The sequence below is a fragment of the Lissotriton helveticus genome, chromosome 10 (genome assembly GCF_964261635.1).
Source record: "Lissotriton helveticus chromosome 10, aLisHel1.1, whole genome shotgun sequence".
Classification (NCBI taxonomy): domain Eukaryota; kingdom Metazoa; phylum Chordata; class Amphibia; order Caudata; family Salamandridae; genus Lissotriton; species Lissotriton helveticus.
This window is the reverse complement of record NC_136071.1, coordinates 604874164-604887207: the sequence shown is the minus strand read 5'-3', so window position 1 is coordinate 604887207 and position 13044 is coordinate 604874164. Positions and strand designations below refer to the sequence as shown.

At 46.6% G+C, this 13044-nt stretch overlaps 1 protein-coding gene across 6 annotated transcripts in view; it reads right to left on the bottom strand.

Annotated features, from left to right (window-relative positions):
• Nucleotides 1-13044, bottom strand: part of NLRC3 (NLR family CARD domain containing 3) — a 1163446-nt gene that overhangs the window by 828560 nt on the left and 321842 nt on the right. The window lies entirely within an intron of this gene.

Here is a 13044-nt window from a genome sequence, read left to right as displayed (position 1 = left end):
GAGCTGAACACCTCTTTAATTAACTCAATGAAATTGCAAGTTATATGTGTGAACTTCAGATGCCTCAGTCACCAGAAAACAGGAGCTTGCCTTAGCACTGAGCCAGTGCACCTAAACATGACAGGACCCTATAACTTACCTTCTCTTAACAAAGAGTTCTCATTCTCATTGGTCGCACTCAGGAAATTACTGTTTTCTTACGCGGGATTATATTAAAACCAGTGCCAAGCAATCCAGTTGGATAGTAAGTGCTGTATAACAGCCACTGGGTTTATGCATGGCGAGTGAAACTCCTAATCCATAGCACTCCATGATTTTCTTTCTGCACTCAAGCAAAAAATAAACAAATCTTCTTCAAATCAAGGGATACTGATCTGAGAATAACAAACAAATACCGTACCCCCAGGGTTTAAGATAAAATCGGATTCATTGCTAAACACAAGTAGCTTTCACTGCTGTCATACACTTCGAATTGTTTGTGAATTCACTTTCACAGCTCTTACTCAACAGCGATCTACTTTAAAAAAACCTCTTACATTACTTTTATAGATGCAAAAAAGGTGATAACTTTCCACAAACAATATATAAAAAAATCAAGGTTGTCTTTTAGGCCCTTTTAAAAAGTTAGGCATACTTGAGAAAACGTGTGTTGCTTTTTCACAAACTAGATGTTTTAAAAAAAGCTTTTGTAATTTTACAAAACATTTTCTAAAACTTTTACTAAGATATGTCTTTTCCGGTGAAGTATAGGATCAACAATGTTTTTCAAACCCTTGAAAATCTTACCACAATACAAACCCCTGGCTCTAAAAACACCCAAATACCCCTGAAGAGGTGCACATATTGCAAGTGAAACGCCCAACATTAATTTAATGCCAATATTAACAAACAGAAAAGTGCATGTAAAATGTAGAAGAATTTACTTTCAAGTTCAGCCATTGTATGTGGGATTCACACCCCATGTCAAAGTCCTCGTTGTCCCAGTCCTTACTATATGAGGCGTCCTCAGACAGAGTTTTTACAATGCTTCTAGATCTACGATCTAATAACAAAGTCCTTCTTCTCTTTCCACTATGTGGAGTTGAAGAAGGCACCACACCCCTACTTCCCCTCGTGTGAATCCCACACTCAAACCAAAGGTGGGGAGGCAATCAGACTGGAACGAGTAGGACTTTGAATTGTGATACTGATTACCGGTAAGTAAGTGTGTCATTACCCTCTCATCCCATCTCATCTTTCTCGTCCCAGTTCTTATTATATGAGGATTTAATAAGCTGTAATAACTTGCACTGATTCTGATGCATTCAAAAACAACTTTATTTAATTAGAAATTAAATCATTGCTGATTTCAAAACAGCCCACTCTAGATCCGCTCAAGAGGTGGCAACATTTCTTGTTGGTCTCCCTTGAATTGCTGGTGGAGGAGATTCGCCTAGCTTGAAAGAACTGGGCTACAGCTTGATGGATCCACCAACCAATAGTCCGAGAAGATATTTTTTGCTTTTATTTGCAGTGTCATGATAAATAAGAAAACAAGTTACTTACCTGTAACTTTGGTTCCCCACTATTGGTAACTTTCATAGATTCACATGCTTTTGTATCATTCCCCGTCGTCGGAATGGGAGTCTCTGTAACAAAGTAAAATAGCAGTAGGTACAAAAGAGAGAAAAAAAAGTCCTAGGCCTCATTCCCTTTTTTTATCATATCCGCCTCTTTTTGTAAAAGAGACCAAACTTAGGCATCAGTCAATCAGAAGAGCCTCACCCCTTATGTAGGAAGGTGGATACCTGACTAGGGTTACCCCCAACTTTTTGCCTAGTGTTTAGCTGGTTTTCGACTTAGTTGGCCTGGGATCCTGCTATTCAGGACCCCAGGCTATCAGCTCTCTCTGTAAAATGGACTCCATGTACTGTAGGTACATACTAAATTGGATATTGGGTCACCTTTGTGAGTCCCTGTATAGTGTACCATAGGTACCCAGGGCATAGGTGCACCCAAGGCCTACAAGGGACTGCAGCATATATTATGCCACCCCTGGCTGGCCACCTAAATTGATACAACTGGCTGATCACTCAGCTGGGGCAAGGTTGTGTAATCACCCCTTGCTTAGGTATAGTATCCCTATACCTACCTTATATATAGACACATAGTAACCTATAAGTCACTCCTATGGCAGGTCTTAACAATCCTGGAGGCAGAGTGCTTGGTTATGTGTGAGATGGTGCTCTAGCATGAGCTGAGCCTGTCTGCAGCTTTCGGAACCATGTCCTTATAGCTGTTCTATGATATTGCCATACCATACTCTTAAGTGCATTATAATCCTTGCGGTTAATGCTAACTTTGGTTTGGCTTTATCCAAACATGTTGTGTAAGGTGTCATACGCTTTGGAATACTACCCCTCGCCAATTTTGGCGATGGGGGTAGCATTCCACCCTTCTAGAGGGAGAAGACATGTTGAAACTACTGTACCCGGTTAAAGTTAACCAGAGCCCAGCATCACAAAATGGATGCTGCTGCCACAGACACAAGTCTGACCTCCTGCTGCTGGGAGTCCTTCCAGTCAGGAAGGCTTGGACAATAGGTTCAGACTTTGTGTATTGGGACAGGGAGGGCTGAATAGAATGAGACACTGCCTGGAGCACCCTAGGTGCTCCATGCATACCCCAGTTCAAACCGGTTGCTAGGGCACTCCAGCCCCAGCTCTGGCGCGAAACTGGACAAAGGAAAGGGGGTGTAACCACCCCCCCTTCCTGATCCCACCCATAGGAGGGACCTAGAAAGTAATCCAGCCCCTTTTAGTTGTATAAAGGTAGGAGCTGAGTCCTGAGACTTTAGATTAATCCTGGAATCGGAACTTGAGACGAAACTCTGGACCTTCGACGTTCTTCTGAAGCTGAAGACTGAAGAATCTCCATTGTGGCCAAGGAGTGACCACCCTGGGCAACCAGGCACCATCCAGCAAATTAACGGCTTGCTTTGTTGACACTCCCGCCGGGACCCGAGCACAGGGCCTGACAAGACCCAGACTTCCAGACCTCTCTGACCCTCTCTTCACGACTGCAGCATAGCTGAGATCCGTGGAGGAGGCGAGACACGTGGGACCGGACATGTTGAAAAGCCTGCAACTTGCTAACTGTGCAGCTCCTGAGGTATCCTCGAAGCTATGCAATGGGGATTGAGAAGCCCAGAATCCGAGCTCCACCTGCACCGAAGATCAGCCCTCCACACTCCACGAGTTCTGCGTGGGGCCCTTCTGCTTGTGTTCTGCTCGACGCGTTGTCCGGTTGCTAGCCCGTTGGCTAGTAGCCTCTGTGACAACAATCCTTTTGAACCGACTCGCTGGTCTGGTTGCTCCAGACTGGCCCTCGCCTCCCTGCAAAGGTGAGGCACCTCAGACCTTGCTGGTCTGCACCAGAAGCCTTCTTTGAATCCTGCGTTGGTTGCCTTTGCCAAGGCTTGTTGACTCCAATCCGGCAGTCGACCCCTCCATCTTCGAGAACCTTTGTGGGACAGCTCGCCTCCAGCACCTGGTTGTCCTCGACGCCTCCTGGTCCGTGTGGCTGAAGAGACAAGATTCAAGACAGCACCTGATTGCTCCACGACGTCGTCTGGTTCCATCCTGTTTCCACCCGGTCATTGGCTAGTGACCCAGACTCTGTCCCCTCTGCTTTCAGGTCCTCTTCATCCTCGATTCACCCTTGGATCCACCCGTACATCTTCCTTCTGGTCGCCTGCAGCATCTTTCTTCAAAGGCTCCATAGGCTTCAACGGTGAAACCCGACACATCTTCACACCTATGCACCCGCTTCCTGTGGGTGAGGTAACGTGAGAACTTCGGTGCTCCCAGGGGTATTGACTATCCAAATGTCTAGGTTTTTAGTTGTTTTTAGGTTTTAGTCCTAGCTAAACCGGAAGTGTCCTAAATCCTTCTTTATCAAACTTTTAAGTTCCCATTGACTTTACATTGACTCCCGTGTGTGTGTAAAGACACTGCACGCGCCGCCTGTGGGCCTCCTACTTTTAAACTAAGGTTCAGATAGTGTAGCCCCAGCGATTCCCTAGGCCCTTGGCCTTTCCTTTTCTCGTGACGTGGTACTTATACCAATTTCTTAATATATGGTTTACTTCGCCCCTAGGGCCTAACTGTGAATTGTGCAACTTAACATATCCTGATTAAGTAACTTGTTATGTGCTTTGGCCTCTGATCTCATAAAGAGTTCAGAGGAGTGTGTTAGTAAATAAATACATATATATTTTATATATATCCTGTGTGGTGTCCTTTCATTTGATATTCAAGAGGTTACATATGGAAAAACAAATGGGTTTACACGCCCTCAAGAGTCTTTTAGTCTAAGACTGATCTGTCCACACTACCACTAGGATAGCTGGTCTATAAGGTTGACTTACAACCATCACCATAAGGGTTGTTTGGACTGGTGCAAGGTGTTCACTAGATTAGTGAGCATCATATACCAGGCCAACTTCTCACACCTTAGAACCCTCCTGAAGGAACCTCAGAGCCTCAGATTTTCGTAGCCGTTGTGTAACAGTCACCATATCTGCTGGAGGCTGAGCTTTCCTCGGGAGGTGGGTGGGTGCATGGGAATCTATGAAAGTTACCAATACCGGGGAACCAAAGTTACAGGTTAGTAACTTGTTTTCTTACCCCAGTATTGGAATTTTCATAGATTCCCATGCTTTTGTATCAGAGTAGCAATCAGTCAGCAATAAAAAACACATTTTGTGGCATAAACATACATTGCAATAGCCATCAGTACATGATGTAAACAAAATGTGCAGAAAAGGGAAGGTGTGATGGAATGCAAAGCTCACCAATCAGTGGAAGAGGTTCCCCAGGACTGCCTGGCCCACAGCTGTGTCTTCCTGTTGCAAGGAGTCCAAGCAGTAATGCTTCGTACAGGTGTGCACGCTGCTCCAAGTCGCAGCCCTGCAAATTTCTTTGATGTGTACTCCCGCGGAGAGAGCTGTTGAAGAGGCCACCGATCTTGTGGAATGCCCCCTAACTTTGCTGGTCAGTGGCGTACCCGCTGCAGTATGGCAATGTAGAATGGCACTTGTAACCCACCTCGCAATACCTTGCTTTGATATAGGGAGACCTTTGCAAGGACCACCAAAAGCAGCGAACAATTGGGAGGATTTACGGAATCCCTTGGTGCGATCCAGATAAAATTTTAAGCACCGTTGTATATCCAGAGAATTCAATTATCTTTCCGCTGGTGTAGTAGGGTGAAGAAAGAAAGCTTTAAGAATAAGCGGCTCATTTAAGTGGAAATCCGAGGGCACCTTGGGTATAAATTTCGGGTTTGTTCCCAAGATTACCGTATTTCTTTTGAACTGGAGAAACGGCTCTTGGATCGTAAGAGCCTGCAACTCTCCAATGCGTCTTGCAGATGTGAGAGCAAGGAGGAGAGCCAATTTCCAAGAAAGGAATTTCATGTCTGCTGGATGTATTGGTTCAAATGTGCCCTTCATGAGTTGAGTGAGGACCAAATTCAATTGCCAAGTAGGAGGCGGAGGCCTCACCGGAGGGTAGACATGGAACAACCCTTTGAGAAATTGTTTCACTATCCTAGAAGACCAAAGAGAAGGTCCAGTCTCAGAACGTCTGTATCTAGAAATTGCTGCCAAATGGACTTTAATGGACGAATGGGCCAGCTCCGTCTTAGCCAAGGACAAAAGATAAGGCAGAAGTTGATGAGGTTTTGAAGAAAAGGGGTCAACTCCTTCCTTCCTGCACCAAATACAAAATCTCTTCCATTTGAGACGGTAAGTCTTGTTCGTGGAAGGGGCTCTTGCCTGGGAGAGAACTTCTTTTATTTCATTAGAGATAGGAAGATTCATAAATTCTCGCTGCTCAGGAGGCATGCTGTTAGGTGCAAAGACTCCGGATCCGGATGCCAAATTTGTCCTTCGGACATTGTGAGAAGGTCTGGAATGGTTCTCAAGGGAAAAGGAGGAGCCAGCGACAACAGATGGAGTTCCGTGAACCAGAACTGTCTCGGCCAAGCAGGGGCTATCAAAATCATTCTGCAAGGTTCCACTTTGATCTTCCTGATGAGTCTCGGGATCAGTGGAATGGGGGGAAAGGCGTAGACAAATGTCCTTGACCAGGCTATCGAAAGAGCATTCCCCAATGACCCTCGGTGGTGAAGCCTGCTTGCATAAGACCGGCATTTCTTGTTGGTCGGTGTGGCAAATAGAGCTATTGTGGGTTTGCCCCACTGTTGAAAGACCTTGTCCAGAATCCGTTGGTTCAGTTCCCACTCGTGACTGATCGAGGATAATCTGCTTAGTCTGTCTGCACTCTCGTTCAAAACCCCTGACAGGTGTTCTGCCTGCAGAGATATCTCGTACAGGATCACCCATTCCCAGATTTCTTGAGCTTCCTGAGACAATGGGAGAGATCTGGTTCCTCCTTCTTTGTTGACGTAATGCATGGCCGCGGTGTTGTCCGTTCGGAGGAGAACATTTGAACCTCTTAGGCGAGGGAGAAAAGCTTGAAGAGCCAATTTGATTGCTCTGAGCTCCAAGAGATTGATGTGGAGCTGACGGGTCTGAGGAGACCAATGTCCACTGACATGCAGGTCCTGCAGCACTACTCCCCAACCATCCAACGAAGCATCTGTCGTCACCACCTGAGGAGACGGATCGCTTATGAAGGATAGACCTTGGGACAAGTTTTCCTGCTTTGTCCACCACAAGGCCGCTTCTTTCATTGCCGAAGGGATGGTCACTTTGTCGTCGATCGACCCATGGACTTGTTTCCACTGGATGTCCAGCTGCTCCTGAAGAGGACGCATCCTCAATCTGCAGTGTGGAACTAGAGGAATGCATGATTAAATCACCCCCAGAAGAGATTTGTAGCAGCGTACAGAAAGACACCCTATTTTATGTAGGTCTAGCGCCATGGTCTGCAGTTTTACTTGTCTCTCCAAGGTTGGGAAAGCTTTCTTGAGATCCGAGTTCAAGATGGCTCCCAGGAAGCGTGCTGTCCTGGACGGGACCAGAGAAGACTTCTCTTTGTTTAAGGTGAGACACAAATTCTGAAACAGATTGGTACATGCCTCGACCGCATCCCTCGCTGCCTCCCTGGACGGAGCCTTCAGTAACCAATCGTCCGGGTAAGGAAAAACCTGAAAGTGATTTTTCCGTAGAAACGCTGCTACTGGTGCCAGCACCTTCGTGAATATTCTCGGGGCTGAGCAAAGACCAAAGGGTAAAACCCTGAATTGAAAGTGGCTCTTGGCTACTGTAATTCGTGGAAACCTTCTGTGTGCTGGGTGAATTGGAAAATGAACGTACGCATCTTCGAGATTGAGCGTGGCCATGAAATCCCCCGGGTTGATTAGACGTAGAATGTCTTGAAGAGAGACCATCCGGAAAGACAGGGAGATGAGATAGGTGTTGAGCTCCCTGGGATCTAAAATGGGGCGCCATTACTCTAGCGTCTTCCTTACCAGGAAGAACCTGGAATAGAATCCTTCTCCTCTTTGAGCAGAGGGGACCAGCTCTATAGCACCCTTCAGGAGCATTTGATGAACCTCGAGCCGCAGGAGACGCAGATGTTTTGATGGAATGGCAGAAGGGGGCTTGGATGGAGGGATTTGTGTGAATTCCAAAGTATGGCAAATGATGTTTAGCACCCAACGGTCTGATGTTATCCTGGACCAGTTGTGAAGGTATTGTGACACCCTGCCTCCTACCGATGATCTTTCGGAGGTGGGCACAGTAGGAAGAGCCAGGAGGCCGCTATTGTCTCTTGGATGTATCACGCCCTTGGCGAGCCTGCTTCCCTCTGTTATTAGGTCTCGAGAAATTTGAGGACTGGTCCTGCCTTTGTTGATAAGGTTGGCGGTATTGTTGTGAACTTGAGCCATAGGATGAGTACCTTTGCTGTTGATAAGAGCCTCTGTGGTTGGTGCTTTTGCCTCTGGAACCTCTAAAAGGAGCCTTACGGCACTGAAGCGTACCCAGAGATCAAGCGGTTTCAGTATCTTTCTTCATATCCTGGAGAGTGTCATCTATCAATTTCCCGAATAATGCTTCTCCATCAAAATGAAGATCCAGGATTTTATTCTGGATTTCAGGTCTAAACCAAGTCGCCTTAAGCCACCCCTGGCGACGAAGGACCGCAGCACCAGCCAAAGAGCGGAATGCCGTTGTGGCAATGTCCTTTGCACAGTCAATGATTTCCATCGACGTAGCCTCACCTTCTTGCAAAACTTTTTTAGCCTCTGTTTTTGCCTCTGGAGGAAGTTGCTCCAAGTACGGCGAAACATCACACCATAGTTGGCGATCATATCTCCCCAATATCGCCAAGGCATTAGCTGCCCGTACTAATAGACTCACCATGCAAGAGAATCTTTTCCCGGCATTTACTAACCTCCTGCCCTCTTTATCTGGAGGAGTTGTCAATGGACCTGAGGGGTTGCGTGACTTTCTCTGCGCCGCTTGAGAAATAACGGAGTCCAGTCTCGGATGTCCCGTCAGAGATGCCGGACCATCTTCAGGCGCTTTATATTTCTTGTCGAGGCGCGGTAGCACAGGGACCACCGTCCCTGGATTTTTCATTGCCTTAAGACCCTCATCCCAAAGATGCTGGACAATAGGGACAGATCTTATCGTCTTCTTATAAGGCTCTTTAAAATCGTACAAGAAACATTCTGTGGCAACAGAGGGCATAGACAGTTTGAATCTCCCAGCTGCCCTTTCCATTAGCTTATGAAATCCCCCTATATCAGCTGGCGGGGAGTCCACCGGATCCGGACATGGAGATGTGGGTCCGGGATGACATATTCATCCCATTCGGTATCTTGATCAGTCCTGTCATCAAAATGTTGATCCTCATCCGAGGAATCATCATTGGTGTTCACTGGAATCGAAGACTCATGTGGAACCGGTGTCTGTGGCCTAGAGATCTCTTGGGCCGGCAATTCTGGTGCAGCCAATGTTGGAGTCGCAGGGACTGGCATGGCTTGAGCAATTGGAGCAGCAGCAGATTGTGAACACCTAGACTTATAGTCCTGTAGCATACTGTGAAGGTCCTGTAAGAGAGATGATGGTAAGGACACCATGTCTTGTCTTGAGTATTGTTGTGGTTGGACAGAATGATGATGATAACCACATTCCTGGTTGTACTCTCCGTCCGAATCTGTCTCTTGCACTTAACCAGAAGCTGGGATGGGCTGTTGGCATAGCCATAAGAGTCCTGATCATCATCCTCTGATTCATCCTCACCGTCCTCTAAAAGTAGAGCTGGAGGCAAGGTGGTAACTCTCCTAGGAGATGTCATGTTCGGTGTAATTCTGGTCATTGAAATTGTAATTCTTTTCTCCGATGACAAAATCCTCCGATGACAAAATCGTCGACGATCCCGTTGACAATGGTGCTATTAATACTGCCGCCGTCGGCCTCGTCGACAGAACGGTCGTCGTCGACGAAAGAACACTCAACGACGAGATGGGCATCGTCGATGCCGTCGACGACGAGACCGTCGACGCTCCTGCCGCCGTCGTCGTCAATGTTGTCGTCGTCGACAACGACACTGTCGTCGTCACCACCGCCAACGAACACTTCGTCGTCGCCGACATCCTCGTCGACGTCGCTGTCGTCATCGACACCCTCGTCGACGTCATCATCGGAATCTTCTTCGACACCGCTACAACTGCCGTCGTCGACACCGTCTTCGTCGACGATCCCGTCGACGTCGATTGCTCCGTGGACGAGCCGGTCGGCGGTACCTTTTTAAGTTTAGGCTTCAATGTCTTCGCCGACGCAGCCTCCGTCGAATACGCCTTCATCGTCGACGACTTGGAACGTCTGTCAGACGTTCCAGAAGACTGAGAAGAGGGTTTCTTGAAGGCTGGAAGAGTCTTCATACCAAAAGAAGGCGTAGATGATCCTACCCTCTCCTTTTCACCATGGTGAGGAGATTCGACTGGACCTTGGCTCTCAGACTCTCTGGGGGTCTTTTTTGAGGCCTTAGAAGGATGCTCCACAGAAGAAGAAGGGGAACCCCTACCCCTTTTGACTGACCTTCCAGCTGATGACGCTGAAGAAGAGTCCTCATCACTGGAGACGGAGGCCTTCCTGGACTTCAATTTCTGGAGCCATGTAAGAAGCCTACCCTCATGATCCCGGAGGGTCTTGGTTGAAAAAGTGCAGCAGATCTTGCAGTCCGCAGCTTTATGATCAGGATAGAGGCAGTAGATGAAATCCTTATGCTTATCCTCAACAAATAGGCTTTTCTTGCCACAGGTGGAACATGGCTTGAAAAGAGCCTTCTTCTTTTCTTTATCTGACATCCTGAAAGGAACAGCCAACAACTTGAGAGAAATCCTGAAGAAAAAACTACTGAAAGAGTAGAGATTGAGCAGAGCTCAAAGGAGACTACCTAAGCACAGCGTGCGGTAACAAATCTGAGGCTCTGAGTTTCCTTCAGGAGGGTTCTAAGGGGTGAGGCTCTTCTGATTGGCTGATGCCTAAGTTTGGTCTCTTTTACAAAAAGAGGCGGACATGATACAAAAGGGAATGAGGCCTAGGCCTTTTTCTTTTTCTTTTGTACCTACTGCTATTTTATTTTGTTACCGAGACTCCCATTCCGACGACGGGGAATGATACAAAAGCATGGGAATCTGTGAAAGTGCCAATACTGGGGCAAACAGAGAATTTAACAGCGGAAAACTCTTAGTAAGTTGTGGGTAGATGGAAATTGACTGCATGACAACAAGGGAAGAGGGAATCTCCAAATCAACCTCTGGCGGTTAAAATGGTAGTACAATCTCCTGTGACAAATGAAAAAGAGAATTCACTTTTGGGACAAACTTGGGATCTATTTTAAGAACTACTTATTCAGGAACAAAATGTAAGTATGGCTAACAAATGACCAATGATCCAATTTAACCCAAGCATCTTGCTGACGTTATGGCAATCAGGAAGGCAGTCTTAACTGATAACCATCCCTATTCAGAATCCTCTAGGGTTTGAGCGGGGTCCTGTTGTAAACCCCTTGACTCCAGAGAGATCCCATGTGGGAGCCCGAGAGAGAGAAAAGCAGGTCTCTGTAATTTATAGCTCTTGAAGAGTGTGACTACCATAGGAAAGATCACTCTCCAGGTTTGATTTAATCTTATAGCCTTGATTGTAGACCATTGTGAAGACAAAGTAGAGGGTGATAGGCCTTTCTCAAACCCTTTCCTTAAAAACAAATCAAGGATTTCACATTAATCAATAGACATTGGATCCAACCCTTTTGCAACACACCGTGGGTGTAAAGAGTTCCAAAGCTTCTTATAGGATGCTAATAGCATTAGCGGTTTTCTGTAGGCCTGAATATCCCTCGCTATCTGTTCAGAACAACCCTGTTGCTGCAAACGTGCCATTTCAAGATCCAAGCCTGAGATGTCTGAGCTGAAGTTGTGTCGGGAGCAGAAACTATAGAGGAAACTGTTCCAGATGTAAGTGGAGATATTTCCCCTAGGGCAATCATAGAAGAAGAGTAAACCAGAGGCACCAGGGCTAGAATGGGGCCACCAGAACAACTGATACCCTCTTCTGAAGCACCATCGCAGCAAGGGGAATCGGAGGAAAAGCGTACAGCAGACCCTCTGGCTTACAGACTAATATGGTGTCCACTGCCCATACTCTGGAACATCCGGTCTCTGTACAGAATACCAGAAGCATTGTCTTCTGTGGGGACACGAACAGGTTCTTCAAAAGGGTACCGAAGAACGCAAAAATGCGACGGAAATCTGAAACAGACAGGTGATAATTCACAGAAGACAGAAGATTCCAACTCAGGCTGTCTGCTCAGAAGTTCAGTCTCACAAGGGTGTACACTGCCGCAAAGCTAGGTGTTCCTCCGCCCATACACATATCTAAGATGTCACTTGCATTAGTGCCTTGCACTTCCTGCCACCTTGTCGATTTAGATAAGATCTGGGACCTATCTGTTTTCACAACTACATTGGTAACTTCCAACTGGTGAATTGAAGCTGGCACAGCCATACACACACCTGTGAACTCTCTCCAGTTGGAGGAGCGAAGGCCTTCTTCCTTCAATCAATGACCATACTTCTCCTGTTACCTTAATGTTGCTCCCCAATCCCACTAGCTAGCACCTATGGTTAACAATTATGGGGGAGGGAGATGGAAAGAAATCCCTTTTGCTAAATTGGGTACCTCCAACCAACAAGTTAACTTGTGATGTATGGAAGAGATAACTGGCACTAGGTGCTTGAAACTGACAGCTCGGGGACCAGGGCTGAAGCATGTGGTTTATACGAGGTTTTGGATAGAATTGAGCCCGGGGGACAACTGCCGTAGCTACCAACATCAATCTCTGTACTTTTAAACAACCTGTCAGGCACCCAGGGTCTGATTTAATAATATTTGTCTCAATCCAACGCAGCAAGACAACTTGCAGTGTTGCGTCAAATGGAGAGGGCAGGAATGCGGCATACTTACATATGGTGCATTCCTGCTCTCTCTGTGCAGTGGCGCACTTATCACCGCCAAGCCCAGACACAGACACCCTTGCACCATGGTGCCATTGTTTTTATGCAGAAACGGCTGCTTCCTGCACAAAAACAATCCTCTGAGGTACTTTCCTCTTCCTATGTGTGCTAAAGAATGCAGCACATGTAGAAAGAGAAAGTAACTAGGCGATATAGATATATTTCTTCTTGTTACACCTCATGTTGGAAAGCGCAGCTTTTTTATGCATTTCCAGTTTTACTAGTGTTAGTAAATCTGGAAATGCACCAAAAACCATGAGTGGATGCATGGGAACACCCACACTCCAGCCATGTAACAACTTCTCCTTGGGAAAGTAACAAAAGGTAGCAACTTGCGCTACCTTGCTTAACTCCAGAATTACTATGCCATTCAGAGCCATGCAAGGTGACTCTCTGTGGCATAGTAAACCTGATTTAAAGGCTTGTGTCGCCTTCTGAGATGCAACAGCAACGCCAGCCCTTAGTAAATCTGGCCCACCCATGCTAATTGAGCAGTGCTGACAAACT